The sequence below is a fragment of the Ictidomys tridecemlineatus genome, chromosome 6 (assembly GCF_052094955.1).
Source record: "Ictidomys tridecemlineatus isolate mIctTri1 chromosome 6, mIctTri1.hap1, whole genome shotgun sequence".
NCBI classification, from domain to species: Eukaryota; Metazoa; Chordata; class Mammalia; order Rodentia; family Sciuridae; genus Ictidomys; species Ictidomys tridecemlineatus.
This window is the reverse complement of record NC_135482.1, coordinates 98,906,747-98,926,848: the sequence shown is the minus strand read 5'-3', so window position 1 is coordinate 98,926,848 and position 20,102 is coordinate 98,906,747. Positions and strand designations below refer to the sequence as shown.

The 20,102-nt window shown below is 41.8% G+C and overlaps 1 long non-coding RNA gene across 1 annotated transcript; it reads right to left on the bottom strand.

Moving 5' to 3' along the window:
• Nucleotides 1–1,075: 1,075 nt before the first annotated feature.
• LOC144378393 (uncharacterized) lies at nucleotides 1,076–4,307 on the bottom strand. Its single transcript, XR_013440047.1, has 3 exons — nucleotides 4,077–4,307; nucleotides 1,501–1,733; nucleotides 1,076–1,117 (listed from the first exon to the last, which is right to left on the bottom strand). It is a non-coding gene; the product is annotated as an uncharacterized LOC144378393 (long non-coding RNA).
• Nucleotides 4,308–20,102: the final 15,795 nt, after the last annotated feature.

Genomic DNA, 20,102 nt, shown 5'->3' with positions numbered 1-20,102 from the left:
AAATTAGATTAATCATATTATACCTCAAAGAAGTATAAAAAACTCTCAAATCTATTGCTTATAAAGTTAGCCTTTGACCAAGTGCAATCTAATTTCAGCAACTAGGGAGACTGTCAGGAAGACCATATTTACTAGACCAGCCTAGCAACTTAGGGAGACCCCATCTGAAAATAAAAACAGTGGTAGAGTGCGTGTGGGTTCAATCCCTAGTACTGGAGGAAAAAAAAAAAAACACAACTTAGGGGTATGAAAAAGAGGAATGAAACATATGGATACCATGCCAGCTTGTGGGTCATTTTATAATGACAACAGATGCAGACTTGTTAGTAAAAAACTATTTCAGTCTTAATTCTCTGAATTCCTTGTATGTAACTCATTCTGCTGGACACTAGGTTTAGGAGTTGGTCTTACAACATGGTACCATTACGAAGATCATGTTTATGAAGCACTTGTAAGTACAAACATAACAGAGAGTGAACCCTAATGTCAAATATGCACTGGGTGATGTGTCAATTCTGTTGTTGATGGTTGGGGAGGCTATGTGTGAGGTGGTATAGATCTCTTTCAGGAAGTGAATTCATGCAAATATCTATGCTCTTTATCCACACCTTATTCTGAAAGGGGTATACTGAAACTCTACTTGCTGCTCAATTTTGCAGTGAACTTAAAACCACTCTAAAAAATAAAAACTCAAGTTCAATTCCCAGCATCAAATAAACAACTATAAACATGGACCGATTTCTCCAGAATTCCTGGGGATTCAGAACATTCAAGCCAGCCAGGCATGGTGGCACAGGCCTGTAATCCCAGTGGCTTGGGAGGCTGAGGCAGCAGGATCTCCAAATTCAAAGCCAGCCTCATCAATTAAGCAAGGCCCTAAGCAACTTAGTGAGACCCTGTCTCAAGGCTGGGGATGTGGCTCAGTGGTCAAGTGCCCCTGGGTTCAATCCCTGGTACAAAACAAACAAACAAACAAAAAACCTTCAAGCCAATTCCCCCTTCTTCTCCGAACAAAAATCCAAACCAAACCATATACCCTACCCACACTTGTAACAAAGAAAAAAAGAAAATTTACCTGAACTTCCTTAAGATTGTTCTCTTTTTCTTGTTTTTGAAGCTTCATGGAAAGAAAAAAAATATATTTTTATTTAAAACTAAGAAAAAGTTACAACCAGGCATGGTGGCACACACCTATAATCCCAGGGGCTCAGAAGGTTGAGGCCCTAAGCAACTTAGCAAGGCTCTACCCCAAAAAATAAAAATAAAAAAGGCTAAGGATACATGGCTCAGTGGTTAAGCGCTCCTGGGTTTACAAAACAAGTTACATACCCACTATAAGAGAAATGGGGGAGCCTTAAAGATGTAAGTTATCCAGCCTGAGTACTGCCACTCAGCACTGCTGACATCTTAATGTATATGTCATCCTGGGATGGCAGTGCCATCTGCCCAGAAGATCCAATAGCCCTACCCATATCACAAACTCATCTGGGAAAATCTTACACTTAGGAGATATCTCCATTTTTCCACAAGCTCTCTCCGTGCAGATAACAATGTGCGGACTCCTCGCCGCCTGTTGGGAAAGCCCTTTCTGACCCCCCGTAAGACCCTCTCACTCCTGTCCAGTGGTTGGCGTGGACTTTCTGGCAGAGGGGACGGCCATTTAGCAGAAGGATTCAGAGTCAAGTCATGAAGTTTCTTTACTAGCATTTCTGAACTGACCGGATGAGAGTCCACTGAAAGAGAAAGAAGGTTAAGATTCATTAGTTTGACTTGCATCATTGAGAAGTCACTACTCCACAACCAAACTAGGTCTGGATTGTGTGTATGTGTGCACACATGCTTATATATTACAGGGAATTGAACCCAAGAACACTCTATTACTGAGCCACATCCCCAGCCCTTTATTTTTTTATTTTAAGACAGGGTCTCAATTGTCCAGGCTGGTCTCAATATTGAAATCTTCCTGTCGCAGTCTCCTGCTAGGTCTGCTTTTAAAGCATGGGAGTAATGCACTAGTATGGGAAGTTGCTCAGGATGGAAGATGACAGGAAACAATGCAAAGTCCCAGTCTTCTCAGGGTGTAATCCCAGAGGCTGTGACAGGAAGATAACTCACTAAGATCAAGGCCAGTCTTGGTAACTTAAGAGGTGACTCAAATAAAAAAAAAAAAAAGTGTAGCTCAGTGGTAGAGGGACCTTGAGTTCAATACCCAGAACCCCTACCCCAAAAGAGGCAAGGAAGAACTAAATTGCTTTGCACAGGGGCACATAGTAATAAACCCCTGGTTTCTGATTTGTGGGGGGTGGGGTACTAGGATTGAACCTATAAGCACTCTAGCACTTAACTACACCCCCAGCCCTCCTTTTTGTTTTTTTTTTTTTTTTAACATTTTGAGACAAGAGTCTAAGTTGCCTAGATTGTCCTTAAACTTGGGAACTTTCTGCCACAAAACAAAACTCAGAAAAATAAGAGTCAAAAGAAGCCCACCTTGTGTATGTCAGGCACTGAGGCAGATTCATGAAGAGGGGGAGACTGGGGATATTATACAGATTATTCTCTTTCTCTATTTTTGTTTTCCACTCGGTTCTGACTACCCGGACTCCTAGGAAGTCAAAGAGGCAGCCAGGCTCCGCAAGGCGGAGAGGAAGGCTGTCAGTGCCGGCCACTCCAGGACTCCAGCTAATCGCCCTGTGGGTAGTTTGGGGTATTGGCTCCAGGGCACCTACAACGCCCTCTCCCCGCCCTAGCCCACAGGCCAAACTGCCCTAGGCCAAGACCAGGTGCGGACAAAAGTGGAACCCCTCCACCAGAACCTCATTAGCAGTATTCCTGACGCAATGAGAAAGCAATCCCGGGTCTCCTCCTACCACCAATTTACATTACACAGAACATTCTCCAGGTTTTGTAAATCTGCCCTTTTCCTTTTATTTTCCCTAGAAGAGCCATTTGATTGTTATTAACATTCTTCCCTCCACACCCAGTGCACAATTCACTGCTTTTATTATATTCTGTTATTAACATTCTTAAAGGGGAAATTTAGATGGAAAGCCATTCCTGAAAAAGTTGGTGAGAAAAAGATCAGGTTAAAGTGAAATGTGAGTTTCCTATGTTATTTTCTGCCGTTCCTGACATGAATTGCTGAGGAAGAAAATATTGACCCTACACCGCCCCCCCCCCCCCCATAAACTGCGTCCTAGGCCCAGAGTGGTAGGATACGCTCGGGAGGCTGAGGCAGGAGGATCACGATTTCAAACCATGCCTGAGCAATTTAGTGAGACTGTCTTAAAAAAAAAACTGAGGATGTGGCTCAGTGGTAAAGCGCCCCTGGGTTCAATCAAAAGTAATTAAAAAAAAATTAAGATAAACTACGTCCTGGAAACATTCTTATTCTTTATTCCAGAAACTGGACTTAGAAGTCTGGTTTTTCTAATTTCAGTGGCTCAGAAGGCTGAAGGTTGAGACGGGAGGATGGCAAGTTCCGGAGCAATTTGGTAATACCTTGTCTCAAAATTTAAATATAAAGACTGCCACGTGCTGGGTGGCACGCCTGTCAGCAGGAGGATTGCAAGTTGGAGACCAACATCCATAATTTAATGAGGCCCTAATCAATTTAGCGAGACCGTGTCTCAAAAATAAAAAATAAAATTAAAATTAAAAAGGCTCGGGATCTAGCTTAATGGTAAAGCGCCCCTGGGTTCAACAACACCCCCACCCCCCCGCGCCCAGTACTAAATAAATAATAAAGAGGGCTGGGATGGCGCTCAATGGAAGAACATGTAGAACACCCCTATGTTCAATCTCCCCAATACCCGGGGTAGGGAGGGAGTAGGGAGAAGGAGAAGTCTAAAGATTTCTTAAATATAGTGAACAAATACTCAATTCTCCTTCCACTTCCCTCTTTTTGTTCCTTTTTGAACTCCACATTTTTTTCTCAGCAAAGGAAAGTATGCACCCAGCCTTCCTCTCCTTTGAGACTTACTTAACTTGGAATACCTTTTGGAAAGACTTAATATAAGAAATGAAGAAAGGCTTTTGACTGCCCAAAACCCTTACTCTCAAGAAGGTCATTGACTTACCTGAATTTTCTTCATTTTCAGACATCGGAAAAGACTCCTGGGTCGAGGTTGGGTTAAATTTTTGCAATGGATCCATTGGGAGGTGATCAAACCCTCAAAAAAGTTGCTCCCACTGTTGCTTGGGAGGAAAAAAAAAATTGTAGCCCTGAGACTACAACCTCAAACTTCATCAGCTGGTGAGGCCAGTGGAGCCAATCTGAAAATTCAGGTCTGGTTTCCTTTTAAATTACAGATAAGTCAATCTTCCAGGCTATTTTAATGTTAATGATCCAATGGTTAAAGGATTCACGTGAGTTAAAGTGGGCGTGGTTTGGACTGATAGGATAATTCTTCATCCTCTCTGCATTAAAATAATCACACCCTAGGGCAAATCTGTTGGAAACTGTATGTGTGCTTGACTAAATCATCCCGAAATTGCTTCAAATATCAGTTTTTTGTTTGTTTGTTTGTTTGTTTGTTTTAAGAGAGAGAAATTTTTTAATACTTATTTTTTAGTTTTTGGTGGACACAACATCTTTGTTTGTATGTGGTGCTGAGGATCAGACCTGGGCCGCACACATGCCAGGCAAGCCATGCCAGGGGAAAAGGAAATAGCTGAGCTGGTTTTGAATTTTCCATCCTCCTGCCTCAGCCTCCCTAGTCATTGGAATCACTGGTGTGTGTCATCAGTCCTGCTGATATGCAAATTATTAAACTCTAACCCAGACCCACTGAATGAAAGACTATAGTTCGGCCTTCAGCATTTTAACTAGCCTCCTAGCTGATCCTGCTAAGGTTTAAGATGCACCGCTTTACAGTATTGTGAATTTTGTACCTGTGTTTTTGTTTTTTTTAAAGAGAGAGAGAGAGAATTTTTTAGTATTTATTTTTTAGTTTTCGGCGGACACATCTTTGTTTGTATGTGGTGCTGAGGATTGAACCTGGGCTGCACGCATGCCAGGCTGGCGCGCTACCATGAGCCACATCCCCAGCCCCTTTGTACCTGTTTTCTACTCTCACCTTTCCTCCCTCTTGTTCTGAAACCCTCCCTATGTTAGGGTCTGAGAATTCCAGTGAAGTAAGAGAAAAATCCAATTGCAGGAGGTTTAGAATTATGAGGCAAGACAGCAAAAATGGCTGAAGTTGACTCTTATTCTCCCCGCTGGGAATGTGTGAGGCCCTGGATTCCTTCCCCAACACACCAAAAAAAAAAAAAAACAAGTTTTGTCCTGATGGAACATGCATTTGTTGTCTACGCACAACAAATCTTTCATCCAGAACATAGGGGCAAGTAGTGATGAGTATTGCAGAGAGAGGTAAACCCTGGTAGGTGGGAGAGGGGGGCAAATATTTTGAAAATTTCGCGGAGACACACAGCTAATGAATTACTAACATGCCCCCCATTGCTTTCCAAGGAAGGTTATTGGGACAGTGAACCTGGTGGCCTGGGTCTCTTGTCTCTCTCCTCCTTCCCCCTTTGTGTGGACACAGCTCCCATGTAATAGTGGTCCACTTTATGCTTTGAGTATAGTCCATGCTGCTCTGCCACTGTGACTTATTTTTAAAACAGGCATGTTTCTCTTCCTCTCTCCCTCCTCCTCCCTGATCTCTCTCCTGACTAATCTCAGAGAAACTAGGATTGCCTTTCTTCCCCATCTCAGGCAATGTTATCTGTTCTTGAGATAACACACCACCATAGGAACAAAGTAAACCAGACTTTGGGGATGGCCCCTGAAGACCTCAGAAATGACTGTCTCCCAAATTAATAATAAGTTAAACTCCAGAGAGAAGAGGTGGGATGCAGCCTTTGAATCACCTCCTTAAAAGTCCCCCTGTTCCTCTTGCTGGGCAGAAAGCTCAGGAGTCCCCCCCAGTACTTTTCCTTTGCTAGCAAAGCAATACATTTTTTTTTTCTTTCTCTTAAAACTGTGTCCTTGGGCTGGGGGTGTGGCTCAAGCGGTAGCGTGCTCGCCTGGCAGGCGTGCGGCCCGGGTTCTATCCTCAGCACCACATATAAGCAAAGATGTTGTGTCCACTGAAAACTAAAAAATAAATATTAAAATTCTCTCTCTCTCTCTCTCTTTAAAAAAAAAAAAAAACAAACTGTGTCCTCGATGTTGGATTGGCATGGGTGACAGGACTGAGCTTTTGGTAACACACACACCCACGGACTGCTTTAGCACTCATTCTCAATATCCCTCCCACAGTCCACTCCTGCAGGATCTCACTAAGTTACCCAGGTGGGCCTTGAACATAATGAGATGGGAGTGTTTGTGATGGTTCTCTGTCTTTTGAATCTGAAGAATGAGATTCATGAACAGGAAAGGTGAGAGCAAAGTAACAGGATTTAATCAAGTATTAGAAAGGAAGCCAAGCTTCCATAGGAGGAGGGAGTCCCAAGGAGAGTTGCTGCAGGGTGGCTATTGTCTAGGAGTTTATTTGTTTTTGGCATCATGGATTGAACCCGGGGAGCTTAACCACTGAGCCATAACCCCAGCCCTTTTTATGTGTTGAGACAGGGTCTCAACTGAGTTGCTTATGACCTTGCTAAATTGCTGAGGCTGGCTTTTAACTCAGGATCCTCCTGACTCAGCCTTCTGAGTTGCTGAGATTACAGGCATGTGCTATCTAGGAGTTTATATAATAATGTTAGAGGGAAGTTAGGTAGCCTTGAAGACCAGGGGCTAGAGATTTTTAAAAAGTGGTTGTTTGAGTCCAGTCACATCAGGGCACCTGGTATTTATGTGCCCTGACCAATAAGGATATTGATCACACCCCTTCACTCAGGAATTGGCTCAAGTTTCTGTTGCATACTTTCAAACTCCAGTAGGGTCACTGGTCCTGATCTGTCTACACCATTTGTTAACTGCTGGGAGGTGGGGTACACCCTTGGTCCTGTTTGCCTAACATTTCTGTCTCCTCTCAATGCCACCCACCTGCCTCAAGTTCCCAAATTGCTAGGATTATAGGCAATTGAACTCAGGCACTTAACAACTGAGCCCTTTTTATTTTTAATTTTGAGACAAGTTCTTGCTAAATGGCTTAGTGGCTCCCTAAATTGTTGAGGCTGGGTTTGAATCTGTGCTTTCCTGCTCAGCCTCTTGAACTGCAGGGATTACAGGCATGCACCACCATGCCAGGTTTATACTTCTGTCTTCTGAAAAGAACCCCTACTCCGTCCAGCACATGCCTCTTTAGTGGGCTGTGATATAGTATAGGGTCCCCTAAATGTTTTGTACTAAGCTATTGTAAGAGGCTTGGGGATAAAGCTCAGAGATATAATGCTTGCTTAGAATGCAGGAGGCCCTGGGTTTGATTTCCAAGTTGGGGTTGGGTTGCGTGATTGGAGGTGATAATAACAAGAGGCAGGATTTCACTCCCTAGGATTAATATTTTTCATGTGGAATTTCAAAAATTAATACATTATCAACTGGTGCAGTTGCACAGGCCTGTAATCCCAGTGACTCAGGAGGCTGAGTATGGGAAGTTGGAGGCCAATCTCAGCCTATTCAAAGCCACTTGGTTCAGATTCAAAAGACAGAACCATCACAAACACTCCCATCTCGTTATGTTCAAGGCCCACCTGGGTAACTTAGTGAGATCCTGTCTCAAAATAAAAATAAAGAGTTCTGGGGATGCAGCTCAATGTACAGTAGCAGTGGGTTCAATCCCCAGTACTGGAGGAAAAAATAAACCATATACACATAATAAATGAGGATGTAAAATGTAAAAAAAGTTGCAGTTCCTTCCTATCATCATATTTAGCACTGAGCTACATCTCCGGGGCCCTTTTTATTTTTTATTTTGAGACAGGGTCTCATTAAGTTGTTCAGGTGAGGCTGACATAGAATTTATGATCCACCTGCCTTAGCCTCCTGAGTTGCTAGGATTACAGGTGTGCGCCACATGCCCAGTTATGATAACAATTTTTTTTTAAAGAGAATTTTTTAATTTTTTTTTTTTTTTTTTAGTTTTTGGTGGACACAACATCTTTATTTTTATGTGGTGCTGAGGATCAAACCCAGAACCTTGAGCATGCCAGGAGAGGGCAATACCACTTGAGCCACATCCCCAGCCTGAAAACAGTTTTTAATGCCCAATCTCTCCAAATCCCAGTTTTTGATAGTTTGACTTTTGCTTGCTTGCTTTCTTCTTTCTTTCTTTCTTCTTTCTTTCCTTCCTTCTTTCCTTTCTTTTTTTCTTCTTGAGGGGGAACAAACACAGGGGCTCAGGCATGTTAGGCAGGGCTGAACTACATCCCCAGCCTTGAGCTCTGAATTTTGTCCTCTTCTTAATGTCAGCAGTCCCAGTCCTTTACATCCTGTATATCAAGCTCCCTTCATCTTCACTAGAAATATTGTCCATATAACAGCTTCTCAACTAGCTGGGATTACAGAAATGACCCGCTTAATCTGGCTCATTTGTTGCTTCTTAGCCTCAACTGTCTTGTATAAATCAGTCTATCTGTATGCACGTACACATGTAATTTTGCAGAGCATGAGATTTTTCAGAAGTCATATTGAAGTGGGCACCCCCTTTCTCCACAGAAAAGCCTGCTTCACCATGGCTGATTTTAGGACTATCAGCAAAAGAGTCCATTGTAGATAAACTTCCTATTTTCATGTTGCCCTGTTTACTTGGCCACTGGTTGAGAAGATACCAGCACTCCAGGTGCTGGACACCCCCTTACTAGTTTTTCACAAACATATCCAGTATAGTACTTTGAAGAAATGGGCAAACAAGGCCTCTGGCCCTGAGCTGGGCTTCACAGAGATGTCTACATTTTTAAGATAAGTTACAATTGGGCCCATGGTAACAGCTGGCAGGGGGAGGAAAGAAAGGGGAGATGAAGCTCTCCCCTTCTCACATGTTGTCCTTGAAGAGTTAACATGTCCAGAACAGTGAAAGAAGAAGCTGCTTTTATGAGAACTTCTGCAGACTGTGAACTTCTGAGCCCATCCCCTTACAGGCTGGGTATAAAACTCTAAAACTCCCTGAACTCGGGGTTCAGGGGATTGATTGATTACAGCAAAGGCTGTACCCTCTGAACCTGGCTGCAGCCAAATAAAACTGTTTCCTGCTATCTTTGGTGCCTTGCCTCATTTGTCCCTATAACATTTTGTGATAAACTGAACAATGATTCTGCAAAGATAACCACATCTTCATCCCTGGAACCTGTAAACATGTTATTTTACATGAGAAAAAAAGGTAACTTGCTGATATGATTAAGAATCCTGTCTAGGGGCTGGGGATGTGGCTCAAGTGGTATCGTGCTCGCCTGGCATGCGTGCGGCCCGGGTTCGATCCTCAGCACCACATACCAACAAAGATGTTGTGTCCGCCAAGAACTAAAAAATAAATATTAAAAAAAAGTCTCTCTCTCTCTCTCTCTCTCTCTCTCTCTCTCTCTCTCTCTCTCTCTTTCCTCTCTCACTCTCTCTTTAAAAAAAAAAAAAAAGAATCCTGTCTAGCCACTCAAGAAGGTGAGGCAGGAGGATGGCAAGTTCAAGGCCAGCCAAGGCAATTTAGCAAGATCCTGTTGTCAAAATCTTGGTCCTTGTCTCTGATGCCAGTCCAGTAATGAGGACATCATTTTGAGGAAAAGGATAAAGAAATTTTATTGCTTTGTTAGCAAAGGAGAAACTCAGGGGACTCCTGTCCCAAAGGCTTTGATTTTCCCCATCAGTAGGAACAGGGGGCTTTTAAAGAGGTGACTCAAAGGCTACATTCCACATGTTCTCTGTTGGGATTGTAAATCAGTTGTTAATTTGAGAGATAGTCATTTCTGAGATCTTCTGGTTTCATCCCCAAAGTTTGGATTACTTCATTCCTATTGTGGGTATGTATGCAGGGGCTGATAAGTGCCTAGGATGGAGAAGAAAGGCAATACTGTTTCCCGAGATTAGGGAGGGGAGAGACTAGGAAGGAGTAGGAGGAGAGGAGGAGAAGGAAACATGCCCAATTTAAAAATAAGTTGCAGAAGGCTGGGGATGTGGCTCAAGCAGTAGCGCACTCACCTGGCCCAGGTTCAATCCTCAGCACCACATACAAACAAAGATGTTGTGTCCTCCGAAAACTAAAAAAATAAATAAATATTAAAATTCTCTCTCTCTTCTCTCTAAAGAATCTTGGGAGATTATTCTGGATTACCTAAATGGATCTAGGTATCTCTTTACCTAGATAAGAACAAGATTCTAAAGGAAGGCAAGAGGGATCAGATAGAGAAAAGACCACATGACAACAAAATCAGAGGGAGAGGAAGGCTTGGTGGCACACACCTATAATCCTAGCTCCTCCGAGGCAGAGGCAGGAGAGGCAAATATCCTCAGGCCACCTTGAGCAATTCATCAAGACTTTGACTCAAAATAAAAGTCAGGGGTAAGGATGTAACTCAGTGTGTTTGCCCAGCATGCATGAGGCTCTGAGTTTAATCCCTAGTACTGCACCCAAAAAATAAAATAAAAAAATAAAAATAAAATCTTAGGTTAGCTCAGTGGTAGACTTCTTGCCTGGTATTCACAAGTCACAAGTCCCTGCAAACAAGACAAAAAATTAAAAAAAAAAATAGGGAGGCAAATTTATGAGCCATAACAGACTCATATGAGGGAACAGAGTGGAAATTTACAGTGATTAGTTTTCTTCAAGACAAGGTCATAGGTCTTGCATATATGGTGTGTGCCAGACATTGGTACCCTAAGGTACATAATATTAAGTCAGAAGCCCATGGGATGTATTATTATCACCTTTATCTCCTATTCCAATGGTGGAAGCTCACTCATGAGGGAAGGCAGATACTATTCAGATTTTGATAGGATGTGGAAAAATTTTAGGTTGCAGGCATATGATATTGAATTTAAGATTAACTTTGTAAAACTTGGGCTGGAAGTGTGAGTCGGTGATAGAGTTCTTGCCTAGTATGTGTAAAGCCCTCAGTTTGATCTCCAGCACCCTTGTCCCCCCTTAAGGTGATAAAAATTGGTTAAAGCATAAAGGTTAAGTGCTATACTATGCATCTCTATAAGACAGTTTTCGGTGCAAATGAATCCCAAGGGAACAAGCTACCAACGAAAAGAAATAGACTTTTTGCCAAAATGTTAATGATTACAGAATAAAAAGCTTTCTTCAGACCTACCTAGGCTTGACAACAATGGACCAATGTAACAGGAGTTCACTTGATGCTTTGACCATATCCCTTGTGGCTTTGAAATTCACATGTTTTTTTTCTTTTTCCCAAAATTCTTCTTCCTGAACACCTCCTCCCTGCTCTTCTCCTTCCTGATATCTCCTCCCTAATATCATTTTCTCTGAATCACCTCTTTTTTAAAAGTCCCTGTTCCTGAAAAAAAAAAAAATCCCCTTTTTCTGCTGATGGGCAGAATCACAGCCTTTGGGACAGGAGTCCCCTGTGCTTCTCCTTTGCTCGCAAAGCAAAAAACTTTTTCATTTTTCTCAAAACTATATCCTCTTTATTGGATTGGCATTGAGGACAGGGACTGAGCTTTTGGCAACACCAAGATGACAAACTAAAAGTTGTGATCTTATCTACTTATTCAACAAACATCTGTTGGCTAATATTGTAGCTAAGTATAATGTAACTCAGCATGTACAAGGCTCTGGGTTGGATCAGAAAAAAAAAAGGAAAAGAAAAAGAAAGAAAAGAAAAGAAAGAAAAAAATAAAATCTGAAAAGAAAGATAGATTATGAAAAAGAATAATTTGAAATGAAGAGTCACAAGATTGAATTAGAAAGTATTCAATTTCCAAATGACCATTTATTAGAGGTGTTAATTTTTTCAATCTTTTTTCCTTGATATGATCTGCTTCTATCTCCAGTTTTCTTTTTTTTAAGAGAGAGAGAGAGAGAGAGAGAGAGAGAGAGAGAGAGAGAGAATTTATTTATTTAGTTAGTTTTTGGCGGACACAACATCTTTGTTTGTATGTGGTGCTGAGGATCGAACCCCGGGCCGCATACATGCCAGGAGAGCACGCTACCACTTGAGCCACATCCCCAGCCCTCTATCTCCAGTTTAACAAACACTTTTTGAGACAAAGTCTAAGTATATGATGCTCTGAAGATAAAGTGATTTCTGATTTGTAGAAAAAATATTAAATATTTCCTGTTTTCTGAAAAGCATTATTTTGTATTTTGTTTTCTATTAAAATGTATTTAGCCAGGCACTTTGGTGTACACTTGTAATTCCTACTATTCAAAAGACTAAGGCAGGTGGATTGCAAGTTCAAAGCCAGTCTATGTAACTTAATGAGACTGTCTCAAAATAAAAAATAAAAAGAGCTGGGGATGTAACTCAATGGTAGATTAACCCTGAGCTCAATCCCCAGAAGAAAAAAGAAAGAGAGAGAGAGAGAGAGAGAGAGAGAGAGAGAGAGAGAGAGAGAAAGAGAAAGAGAAAGGAAGAAGGAAGGAAGGAAGAAAGAAAAGGAAGTAGTTTAGAAAAAAAATGCCGCTAGTAAGTACAGTGGCATTCATAGTTTTGCCATATACTACAAAATATATATCCAGTAACAGGTAGAGATAATTATTAGCTAAGACATTTGAGCGCTGGGGATGTACCTTAGTGTTAGATGGTATCCCTGGTCTCTCAAAAATAAAAAGAAAAGTTTCAGGGATTTCCTATACTATTGTAGTGGGGTTTTTTGTTTGTTTGGGGTGTGTGTGTGTGTGTGTGTGTGTGTGTGTGTGTTTCTGAGGATTAGAACTAAGAGCCTTTTGCATGTAAGGCAAGCACTCTACCAACTGAGGTGTATCCCCAGCCTCTAGTTTCTTCTTAATGCTGATTGGGATCCACAAAGTTTATTTTATTCTTCATTAATGAATTGCAACAAAGTTTGAAAAACACCAGTTTAAAGGCTTGCCTAGAGCAAAGATGAGGTATCCTAAATACCTGATAAGTTAAATAATTAATAAAATCCCTTGGACTTGCATAGTTCATGTTCTCTCTAACCGAGTTACAATGTTCAGAAGGAATAGGTATTTTTTTTTCAAGATTTTTTTTTTTGCTAGTTTCTTCCTTTCCCTTAACACTTGTAAATTCTGTCACTAGTTTTCTTTTTCTTTCTTTCTTTTTTCTTCCTTTTTGAGAGAGGGTCTTGCTATGTTGCTTAGGCTGGTCTCAAATTTCTGGGCTAAAGTGATTCTCCCACATTAGTCTCTAGGAGTAGCTGGGACTAAAAGTGGGCACCCAGCTGTCAGTCACTAGTTTTGAAATAGCAAAGATAAACTTGGAGTTCCTCAGTCACAAAAAAGAGGACAAACAGTAACACTAAGAGTAAAGGTAATGAGCAACATCTTTTCTATTCTCTTTGGACCCTCTTAAATGAGAATAACTTTCAGAATTGCTTATCCAAGAGTGCAAGACTTATAAAACATTCTTATCCAAGGCAATAGAAATGACCTGCCAATCCTTATCAACTGTATATTTAAGGAAAAAAGAACAACTTTTTGTTTTCCTTGCTCCTAAGACATTAAGCGTATTATTTTAGATAAAATGGATAGCTAAGACACTTAAGCTCTAATATTTTATTATCTTCAACTTTGAAGAAATTGGAGTCACAAATCTAACATCCAGAAGAAAAGTTATTCAGAGACATTTATTAATTTTAAGTTGACATTCAAGAAACTACTGCTAAATTGAAACTTAGAAAACATTACATGTAAAATTTTATTTTATTTTATTTTATTTTTTTTGAGAGAGAGAGAGAGAGAGAGATTTTTTTTTTAATATTTATTTTTTAGTTTTCGGCGCACACAACATCTTTGTTTGTATGTGGTGCTGAGGATCGAACCCGGGCCGTACACATGCCAGGCGAGTGTGCTACCACTTGAGCCACATCCCCAGCCCACATGTAAAATTTTATAATGTAGCCAGGCACAGTGTCTCCAGAGGCTGAGGCAGGAGGATCCCAAATTAAAAGCCAGACTCAACAAAGGCAAGGCACTAAGCAACTCAGTGAGACCTTGTCTCTAAATAAAACACAAAATAGTGCTGGGGATGTGGCTGAGTGGTCCAGTGCCTCAGAGTTCAATTCTTGGTACCCACCCCGCCAAAAAAATTTATATTGTAATACTATTTCATCTTTTACCTGATGTGTTTTATGTTTTTAGGTATACTGGGTGTTGGGTACAAAGCAGGCTGAACTGTGTTGTCTGCAGGGCAGGCTGAACAGATGTTGGCTGCAAGATAGCCCATGCACTCAAACCCCCCTCTATCTGGTCCTTTATCACCTGTTTGTGTCAAGTCCTGCTCAAAGCTGAGCACTCAACCCCCCTTGGGCCAACAAGGCAGCTTGCAGACCCAGAGGCCCCATTAGATTTGGGCTATAAAAGCTCCCTCCTGCCAGGCCCCCCTCTCTCTTGCTCTCTTTCTCTTGCTCTTTCTCTCTTGCTCTCTCTCTCTCTTGCTCTCTCCCTCTTCATCTCTCCTCTTCTCTTTTTTCTCTCTCTCTTTTTCTCTCTCTCTCATCATTTCCTTCTTTCTGTTCTCTTTGTTGCACTGCTGCAATAAAGATCTTTTGGTCACTCCGAGTGTTGTGGTCACTTTCCTTTCACTGGGGATTAAACCTCAGACTTTACATATGCTAGGCAAGTACCCTACCACTGAGCTACATTCCCAGCCTTATCTATAAAAATAGGTTACCTAATTTTAATTTACAAAGTTACTTAACAATGTGTTAAATTTTTTCTTTTTGCTTTCTTTTTTTTGGGGGGGTAGTTTTATTTTTGTTTTTATGAGGTACTAGGAATTGAATCCAGGGCCTTGCACTGCTAGGCAAGAGCTCTGACACTGAGTTAAGCTATATCCCTAGCCCAAATATTTTTTAAATGGAATATTAACTATTGCTGTATAATAATATTTGTTTTTATTCCTGGGTTAGTTTTCACAAATGCCTAATACTTTGAGATAGGCTATCTTGATTATGAAAGTCTTCTGAATATGTGAATTTATAAAGTAAAGATAGTGATTTCCTTGATAATATTAACTAGTCCCAAATTTAAAACTCCATTATAAAAAGTAAAACCTGATAATGCCAATATTCTATATTAGTGATTATTGGGCTGGGTGTGGTGGCACATGCCTGTAATCCCAGCTACTTGAGAATCTGAGGTAAGAGAATTTAAAGTTTGAGGCAAGCCTCAGCAATTTATAAAAGCCCTGAGCCACTCAGCAGAACCCTGTCTCAAAAAACAAAAAGCTATGGATGTAGCTCAGTGGTAAAGCTCCCTGGGTTCAATTCTCAGTGCCAAAAATAAAAAAAAAAAATATTCTTCAGAAGTTCTTGAACAAGTACCCAAATATTAATTAATCCATTTATTTGTCGAGTAAATGATGTAACTGAGGGGGAAACCTAAATAAACCCTCTAGCTTTACTTACTTTTAGTTGACTGTAGAAATCACTAATTTTTCCAGGCAGGGTGGTACACTCCTGTAATCCCAGTCTTAGGTAGTATCTAGCAACAAGCAATTGAAATGCATGGCAAGATCACAAATGTTCTTTAAGTTACTTTAGAGTCTTCTTTAAACTACTTTCGAAGTAGATGAGAAAGCAAAAGTTGGTAGTTAATTTGTAGAAAAAACACAAAAACAAATAGTTAATGGGAAAATACATCAAAAGAAAAGGATTAATGGAACTAAATGTGACAGGGTTCACCGAGGTTGATGCAAAGCTAGGAATGATGGCTAGAGGGGTCTCTATTTGTCTGGGAAGGAAGATTCCTTTAATACTGCAGGCCCATTAAGGTGACTTCTGACCAGCTATTGACCTCAGTGCCCATATAAACATGGAATTGATTTGTAAACGGAGTCCCTCCAAACAGGATGGCCACCATGACAGTTCTGGAGAGGACCAACTAAGGTAAAATATTCCACCACCCACACATAAAGGAGGAGTTGAAGATGGTCCCCAATTCTCCTGGTAAACATCAAACAGTAATAAATTTTGAGTCAGCGTTGTCTCCTGTGTTACTCTCTGCTCACCTAGAGATGGCACACTTTCTGGAGAGTGCTCTCTGCTTAAGCCTCACTTTGCTTTTACTATACTTTCTCCTCACTTCACTTTCATTTTTAATAAAGTTCTCTTACATGGCTTTTTGTGTCGGACTTTAAATTTCTTTTTTTTTTTTTTTTTCGATATTTGGAGTTTATTTTTGCTTGGAGCAAGGCACAGTTATGGGAGTCAAGAAAGCCCACTGTGGTTTGGAGAGGGGGGTCTCTTGCCTGGTGCCTGTCATCTCCTGTGGAAGAACCAAGGTGGTCTTTGCTTGCTGCAGCCCGCCTAGCCTACCCCTTAGCATGGGCAGAATTCAACCTAGTACCTTGAAAGCTCCTATCAGTGGACCACCAGGTGGCCTGAGGCCTAGTTCTGGACTGGCTCTGCTGGCTGACAGGCTTCTTCCTCATGGTTTCTACAGCTAGGTCACTGGTGGATTCTGAGTGCTCTGGGACTCCAACATAGTGGCCATGAATGGAAGAGTGGACTTCCTGAAGAGGAAGCTGGGCCACCAGTGACCTGGGGTGGCCTTGGGGAGACCAGGGTGGTGGGGGATGGCCTCCCCAGGGTACTTTGCACTTCCACAGGAGCTGTTGCTGGATGTGGAGCACAGGCAGCACCAGTAGTAGTTGAGTGGCTACCAGTGAACTGCTGGAAGGGATGGCTGCCATGCTTCACCTGTGGGCTGGTGAAAACCTCAGTAGTGACCTCTATCATGACCCCTGCATGTGCAGTCACAGGTGGCAGGGCCTGGGCACTAGGATGTAGCCCATCTGCCGCAGAGACTGTGGGAGGATGCTCCTCCATGGAGACCCCTAAATTTTCTTTCATTGAAACATAAGAACCAAGATTTTGAGTTCCAACTTCCTGCTTTCCTGTGACATCAGTGACTTGGAAGGCTGAGACAAGAGGATAGTGAGTTCCACCAGCCTCAACAATAGAGAGGCTGTAAGCAACTTAGCAAGACCCTGTCTCAAAATTAAAAATAAAAAAGGCTGGGGATGTGGCTCAGTGGGTAAGCACTCCTGGGTTAAATCTCTGATGAAAGAGAGAGAGAAGAGTGGGGGGGGGAATTGCTAAATTTGATTTGGACACAGTGGTGCACACCTGTAATCCCAGCTACTCAGGAAGTTGAGGCAGGAGGATCTCAAGTTTGAGACCAGCCTCAGCAACTTAGCAAGACCCTGTCTCAAAATAAAAAAATAAAATGGAAGGGCTGGGGATGTAGCTCAGTGGCAGAGTGTCCCTGGGTTCAATTCCCAGTATGGCAAAAACAAACAAATAAAAGAAAATAAAGCGTTGGGTATGTAGCTCAGTGATAAAGTAGTGTCCCTAGTTTCAACCCCAGTGGGGAAGGGGGCACCACTTTTGGAGGTCATATAGCTGGGCAATGCATTATTAGTTTCCCACTAGCTTTGCTATAGATAACACCTCTGGCTTGTAGATTGTGATGTTAATGTTTGCCTTGAGAGAGAGAGAGAGAAAAAAAAATAGCTTAAGATTTGCTTTTGCTGAGAGCACTGACTCTTCATTTGGGCTGGAAGACATCAAGTGGGTGATGAAACAGGATAAAAAAACTTGGCATCTGTGCCTTTATGTTGTGTCCACTACCTTTGCTAACTTAACACTTGAGTGAGATTTCTGTTCATCTCTGCATGTAGACATGTTGATCATTTGAGAAATGTTTTTGTCTGGAACTATAATCCAGGGTTGATTTGACCTAGATTTACTTAATCTCTCTCTTTTCAGAATTGAAGATACCAAGGTGGGTGTGACCGGGAGGGTATCCCCATTTGGGCCACTAGAGTAGCACCTAGGTCTCCAGTCATTGGTTATTTCTTGTCCTATGTGCCACCTGACATCGCCTCTCGATAAAGCCTTTGGCATACATGAGTCCCTGAAAATGCTCAGTAAAGATGTTTGACCCACTATCTTCCAAACTAGTTTTTTAGTAATAAAGCTCTTTGATCTCCCATCACTCTATCTCTTGAATAACTGACTTTGTTGGGTGGCAGCAGAACTGGAATTTTTCTCAGTTACAATAATATTTAATTGTTATATTTATTGTGTACTAACTGTCCTACACCATTACAATATAATGTTCTCAGGTCAGGGACTCATATCTAATTAATGTCATGTCCCAAATGTTTAAAATTAATAGAGAAATAGAAGGGCTCTCAGGGAGAGAAAGAGACCCTAAGTAGATGGAAAGCATGACCAGCCATGCTTGTCTCTTTAGTTAGATGAGCAAAACCTCAGGTACAGTGAATGCTTGTACCTGATCAACTGGAACAAAAACACAGCCAATTAAATGTCACCAGGATTCAAAGACCTACAGGATGTGCCCATAACTGATTTATTACTGGAGTGCTTAAACAAAAAGAAACATTGTGAACCAGAAATATCAAATGATGGATATGGAATCTGATTTTCAAAAAGCTTGCTTGGCAATCTGCACATTTCTTTCTTTCTTCCCCCACCCCACCCCCCAGTACTGAGGATTGAACCTAGCGATTAACCACTGAGCCCTTTTTATTTATTTTGTCCTCAGCCCTTTTTATTTATTTTTGCTTTAAAACATTGTCTCGCTAAGTTGCTTAGGGCCTCACTGAGTTGCTGGGCTTTCCTCAAACTTGTGATCCTCCTGCCTCCACCTCTTGAGTATCTGGGATCACAAGCATGCACATGGTGATTAGTTGTGCCTTTTTTTTTTTTTTTTTTTTTTTTTAGAGAGAGTGAAAGGAGAGAGAGAGAGAATTTTAATATTTTATTTTTTAGTTCTCGGTGGACACAACATCTTTGTTGGTATGTGGTGCTGAGGATCAAACCCGGGCCGCACACATGCCAGACTACCGCCTGAGCCACATTCCCAGCCCCAGTGTGCCTTGTTTTTGAAACATCCTGCAATTCTTTTCAGCTGCTTAAGTCAAGAACCTGACTAGGCTGAGTTGAAGTCCCATTGCCTTCTTGGAAGGATCTTCTTGAGCCCTTGTCCAATGACACTCTCTAGCACAAGTATTTGTTGAATACATTAATAAAATTAGTATGCTAGACTGCCAAGGCCAATGTCTCGGCTTGGCACCAGAATCACGAGGCACTCACAGCTTTGTAGGTTCAAACAGCAATTCTTTATTCCAGCTCTCACACCACCTCCACACAGGTCCAGGGGCAAACGCGTTCTCCTGTCTCCCGCACAAACCACCTACTCCACGAGGCTATCTCCAAATCCCATTTTAATCTCACGAGAACTCAGTGGGAACAAGCAGCAGGAACACCCTAATCCCAGCAATAATCTTCAACTTCCAACTTCCCTAAAACCCATTATCTTAAACTGGCAACGCCTTAAACTCAAGGAGCCGGTTACTTCCTCAAACCTGATCAGCTCTAAACCCGGATCTGCCTAGGTCCTTGAGCAAGGTCACCTCATTAAAGCATGCATGCAATGTTCCATCAAATGTCCTCTAAGCAGCATGGGGTACGCTTGGCAAGGAAATTTCGATGCGTCATTCCTACTTGGTAATGGCCCTCAGCATCTCCCCCCTTCTGATTAATTAAACAACAAGCAATGCGGCTTAGGACCGTGCCTGGTAGGTTGTCCAATTCAACATATGGTTCTTACCCGTCATCGGATGAACTGACCTCTAGGCGTCAGTCCCCTGTCTTAGGTTGAATCCACTGCAATCAGATCAACCCGTCGCTGACTACCGGTCCAGCATTCAGCCATGCTTGTGGATAGGCCTAAGCACCAGTGGGGGGGTGAGGTTCTTGCCTCACCTCTGTTGGCCCCCAAATTTAACCTTGGTGCCAGTGGGGGGGTGAGGTTCTTGCCTCACCTCTGTTGGCCCCCAAATTTTAGACCATCACTAGTAGAAGGGAGGAAGATACAGAAATGCCAAGACACCAAGCCAATTGACGGCTCCTTTGGAAAAATTGCATCACTGGTGACACCATCAGCAAAGATGCCAGCATTACCACAATTAACATGGGGTGCGCTGGCAAGGAAATTGCATCACTGGTGACACCATCAGCAAAAATATGCCAG